Consider the following 5,911-nt stretch of genomic DNA (forward strand, 5'->3'; position numbering starts at 1 on the left):
TTTTTTGAGACAGAGTTTCACTCTGTCACCCAAGCTGGAGAGTAGTGGTGTGATCTCGGCTCACTGCAACCTCAGCCTCCTGGGTTCAAACAGTTCTCCTGCTTCAGCCTCCCAAGTAACTGGGACTACAAGTGCATGCCCCCATACCCAGCTAATTTTTTTGTATTTTAGTAGAGACGGGATTTCACCATGTTGCCCAGGCTGGTCTTGAACTCCTAAGCACAGGCAATCTGCCCACCTCAGCCTCCCAAAGTGGTAGGATTATAGGTGTAAGCCATCACACCTGGCCTGGCCTGTATTTTCCAATCAATATTAAATTTCCATTACTCTCACATTATCTACACAATGATATACCACTTAATACTAAGTATTAAGTGTACACTTAATACTAAGTATTAATACTAAGTATTAAGTGTACACTTAATTTGTACACTGTAATGTGTACGCATAATAAGTGTGTACCTTTAGTATCATCATGCATCTAACCTGGCCAATTTTCCTCTTATATAGCTTGAGTTATAGTTTAGGTATCCCAGGAATATGTGATCACATAGCTCCCTACTGCCCACCTAATTTCACAGTTACTGCTTACCTGCATTGAGCTTGCAACTGTTCTCCAATTTCTGGGCTTTCAGTAAGAGTTTCCTTTGTCCAAAATATCAAGCCTTTCCCTGTCTGCTCAGTAAACATGGACAGCCTTTTAAAATGTAAAAACAAATGGGCCCCCAAGCCAGGTGCCATTGTGCACACCTGTAGTCCAAGCCACTTGGGAGTCTGATGCAGGAAGATTCCTTGATGACAGACATAACCAGCTAGGCAACATAGCAGAGACCCCATCTCCAAATAAAACAAACAAACAAGGACCTGTTTTTGGGTTCCTTGTGCCATGTTGCTCAAAAATCAAATTAGAAGAAAATTCTAGAGTTTTATTGGTCTGGCTAAGGTCAGTCACATCCCCATCTTCAGCTAAAAGGCAGGAGACTCATCTTCATAGGGAATTTTGTGAAAATAGCATGCAATAGGAAAAAAATAGTTCCCAGAGGAAAACTAAAGAGCCATGGATGCTAGGCATGTGAAAATATCAGATATCCAGTAAACTGATTTTCAGTAAGTGACAGAGGATGAAGGCAAAGCCAACTGTTTTGGGCAATGTTGGTTGTCAGTGGTAGGTGAATATATGGAGATGGTGAAGTGAGCAGTAGAATATCATGGAACAGTAGTAAGTTGTTGGGAAACAGTTGCAATTTAGCGATTTGAAATAATGGAAACTGATAATGGGAGAATGGATTAATTTTTTAACTATGTCATTGCTTGTTAGGGTCCAAGCACTGGAGACGATTATCAGCAAAACAGAGACAACCCTTGCCTTCGTGAAGCTCACTTTGTTAATGATGGAACTGACCATGTGGCAGGCTTTGTGTTTTATAATTCATTGAGTTATCACAATCCTATGAGGTAGGTTCTGTTATTCTTCCTATTTGGTAGATGAGGAAACAGGCATAGGTGAAATGGTTTTCCCAAGGTCACAGCATAGCAAGATTTTGAACTCAGGAATTGTTTCTGGAGTGTGTATTCTCTTTATCAGCTATATATACACATATATATATAGCTTTATCAGCTATATATACACATATATATAGCTTTATCAGCTATATATACACATATATATAGCTTTATCAGCTATATATACATATATATATATATTTATTTATTTATTTATTTATTTTAAAGGTGGGGTTTCACTGTGATGGTCAGGCTGGTCTTGAACTCCTGACCTCAGGTGATCCACCCATCTCAGCCTCCCAAAGTGCTAGGATTACAGGCATGAGCCACCATGCCCAGCTTTTATCAGCTATATTAAGAAATAACTCACTCATGCTTGGGAGGTTCAGGTTTTTAAAAAAAAAAGAAAAAGAAATAATTTGTATAACTCACAACTCATTCATTTAAAGTATACAATTCAATGGCTTTTAGTATACTCACAGAGTTGTGCAACCATTACAATTGATAGTGGGACTTTTTTGTTTCATTTGTTTTTTTGAGGCAGGGTCTGGCTCTGTCAGGCTGGAGTGCAGTGATGCAATCTTGTCTCACTGCCACCTTCACCTTTTGGGCTCCAGCCATTCTCCCACCTCAGCCTCCTAAGTAGCTAGAACTACAGGTGAATGCCATCATGCCCGGCTAATTTTTGTATTTTTTTGTAGAGATGGGGTTTTGCCATGTTGCCCAGGCTGGTCTCAACTTCCCTGGGCTCAAGTGATCCACCCACCTTGGTCTCCCAAAGTGCTGGGATTACAGGCATGAGCAAACATGCCCAGCCTGATATTGGAACATTCATTATACATCACCTTAAAGTGAAACTTCACACTCCTAACCCAATTCCCTCCAACACCCTAAGCAACCAATAATCAGCTTTGTTGCCTCTATAGATTTTCCTATTCTGCATATTTCATATAAATGAAATTATATAATATGTGGTCCTTTGTAACTGGTTTCTTTCACTGAGCAAGTTTTCAAGGCTTATCCATGTTACAGCATGTATTAATCAGTGTTTCATTTCTATTGCTAAATAACATTCCATTGTATGGACATATCACATTTTATTTATCCATTCATCAGTTGGACATTTGGGTTATTTTTACTTTTTGTCTATTAGGAAAAATGCTGCTATGAACATTTATGTATAAATGTTTATGGGGACATGTTTTCAGTTCTCTAAGAATGGAACTGCTGGATTACATGGCAATTCTGTTTAATCACTTGAGAAACCACCAGACTGTTTTCCATAGTGATGACACCATATTTTCCATTCCCGCCAGCACTGTGTGAGAATGTCAGTTTCTCTACTTCCTTTTACCAAAATTGATCTATCTTTTTATTATATTCATCTTAGTGAGTATTAAATGGTATCTCATTGTGGTTTTCATTTGCATTTCCTAATGGCTAATGCTGTTGAGTATCTTTTCTTGTGTTTATTGGACATTGCATATCTTTGTAGAAATGTCTATTCACATTTCTTACCCATTTTTAAATTGGGCTCTTTGTCTCTCTTTATTATTGAATTCTAAGGTGTTTTTTGCTGTTTTTTTTAGACGGAGTCTTGCTCTATCGCCCAGGCTGGAGTGCAGTGGCATAATCTCGGCTAACTGCAACCTCTGCCTCCTGGGTTCAAGGGATTCCCCTGCCTCAGCCTCCCCAGTAGCTGGGATGACAGGTGCATGTCACCACGCCCAGCTAATTTTTTGTATTTTAGTAGAAATGGGGTTTCATTTCCGCTAAAACATGTTGCTCAGGCAATCCGCCCGCCACAGCCTCCCAAAATGCTGAGATTACAGGGGTGAGCCACCAGGCCTGAACTTTAACAGTTCTTTATATATTTTAGATATAAGTCCATTATTAAATGATTTACAGTTTATTCTCCCACTCTGTGGGTTGTCTTTTCACATTTGTGGTGGTGTTTTTGAAACGCAAAAGTTTTAAATTTTGATAATATCCAGTTTATTTTTTCTTTGTTGCTTATGTTTTTGGAGGCATAGCTAAGAAACTATTGACTCACCAAGATTATGAAGACTTAAACCTAATGTGTTTTCTTTTAAGAGTTTTATAGTTTTAGCTCTTAAATTTAGGTCTTTGATCCATTCTCAGTTCATTTTTGTACATGATGTGCAGTAGAATCCAACTTCATTCTTTCATAGGAGGGTATTCAATTGTCCCAGTACCATCTGTTGAGAAGACTCTTCTTTCCCCATTGAATTATCCCAGCACCCTTATCCAAATCATTTGACTCTAAATATGAGGGTTAATTTCTGGATTTTGTTGTTTTTTAATTTTTGTGTGTGTGAGGGTTAATTTCTGGATTTTTTTCTTGTTTTTGAGACGGAGCCTCACTCTGTCCCCCAGGCTGGAGTGCAGTGGCGTGATCTCGGCTCACTGCAACCTCCACCTCTCAGGTTCCAGCGATTCTCCTGCCTCAGCCTCCCAAGTAGCTGGCATTAAAGGTTCGTGCCACCACGCCTGGCTAATTTTTGTATTTTTTTTTTTTAGTAGAGACGGGGTTTGGCTATGTTGGCCAGGCTGGTCTTGAACTCCTGATTTTAAGTGATCCGCCTGCCTTGGCCTCTTAAAGTGCTGGGAATACAGGAGTGAGCTACTTCGCCTAGCCTGGATTCTTAATTCTATTTATCTATATGTCTATCCTTATTCTGTTAACACACAGTCCTGATAACTATAGGTTTGCAGTAAATTTTGAAATTGGAAAAGTATAAATTCTCCAACTTTGTTATTCTTTGTCAAAATTGCTTTTGCTAGTCTAGGTCTTTTTGAATTTCTATATGCATTTCAAGAACAGCTTGTCAATTTCCACAAAGAAGTCAACTAGAATTTTGATAGGGATTGTGTCTTTATCAGCATCATGAAAATGGACTAATATAATTAGTTTTCTACATCTGTTAAATTTCTTCAAAGGATTTTACTTTTGATATCTTCATAAATTGAATTGTTTTCTTAATTTCATTTTGTTTGCTCATTGCTAGTGCATAGAAAAATAATTAAGGCTGGGTACAGTGGCTCATGCCTGTAATTCCAGCACTTTGGGAGACTGAGGCAGGACCATCACTTGAGCCCAGGACTTTGAGACCAGCCTGGGCAACACAGAAGGACTTCATCTCTACTAATAACTTAAAAAATTAGTCAGGCATGGTGGCAAGCTCCTTGTGGTCTCAGCTACCCAGGAGGCTGAATTGGGAGGATCACCTGAGCCTGGGTGGTTGAGGCTGCAATAAGCTGAGATCTTACCACTGCACTCCAGCCAGGGCAACAGAGCAAGACCTCATCTCAAAAAGAGAAAAACAATTTGTTTTTTTTTTGTTGTTTTTTTAAATATGGGGTTTCACCATATTGGTCACGCTGGTCTCAAACTCCTAACCTCAGGTGATCCACCCGCCTCAGCCTCCCAAAGAGCTGGGATTACAGGTGTGAGCCACCACACCCGGCAACAATTGCTTTTTTAACGTTGATATTATATTCTGAATCCTTGCTGAAACTCATTTATTTGTTCTAATCATTATAACTATTAGTTCTAATAGTTTAACATGACAACAGGATGCTCTTATACAAGATCATATCATCTGCAGATATCATTGTTCTTTCCAATCTGAATTCCTTTTCTTTTTCTTGTGTAACTGTCCTGAAAAGAATCTTCAGCACAATGCTGAATAGGATAGTGAAAGTGGACATCCTTTTCTTTCTTTCTTTCCTGATATTCAGTCTTTCACCATTAAATATGATGTTAGCTTTGAGTTTTTCATAGATGTGCTTTATCAGGTTGAGGAATTCCTTCTGTTCCTAGTTTGTCGAGTGTTTTTGTCATGAAGGCGTGTTGAATTTTGTCAAATGTTTTCATGTGTCTATTGAGGTTATCATAGGTTTTTTTTCTTTATTCTATTGAGGTGGTGTATTTTATTAATTCATTTTCAGAAGTTAAACCAATCTTATATTCCTGGGATAAATCCCACTTGGTCATCATGTATAACCGTTTTTATATACTACTGGATTTGATCTACTTATATTTTGTTGAGGATTTTTGTTTTTTTTTTTTTCTTTTTGGAGACAAGGTCTCACTGTTACCCAGGCTGGAGTGCAGTGTTCATAATCATGGCTAACTGTAGCCTCAACTTCCCAGTCTTGAGCGGTCCTCCCACCTCAGACTCCCAAGTAGCTGGGACTACAGGCATGCACCACCATGCCTGGCGAATTTTTTCTAGTGTTTGTAGAGATGGCAGGGACGGGGTCTCACTATGTTGCTTAGGCTGGTCTTAAACTCCTGTGCTCAAACAATCCTCCCATCTCAAGTCTCCCAAAGTGCTGGGATTATAGGTGTGAGCCACCATGCCTAGCCTTTTTTATTTAAAAA

Source organism: Cebus imitator, unplaced genomic scaffold (genome assembly GCF_001604975.1).
Source record: "Cebus imitator isolate Cc_AM_T3 unplaced genomic scaffold, Cebus_imitator-1.0 Scaffold841, whole genome shotgun sequence".
In the NCBI taxonomy this organism is placed as follows: Eukaryota; Metazoa; Chordata; class Mammalia; order Primates; family Cebidae; genus Cebus; species Cebus imitator.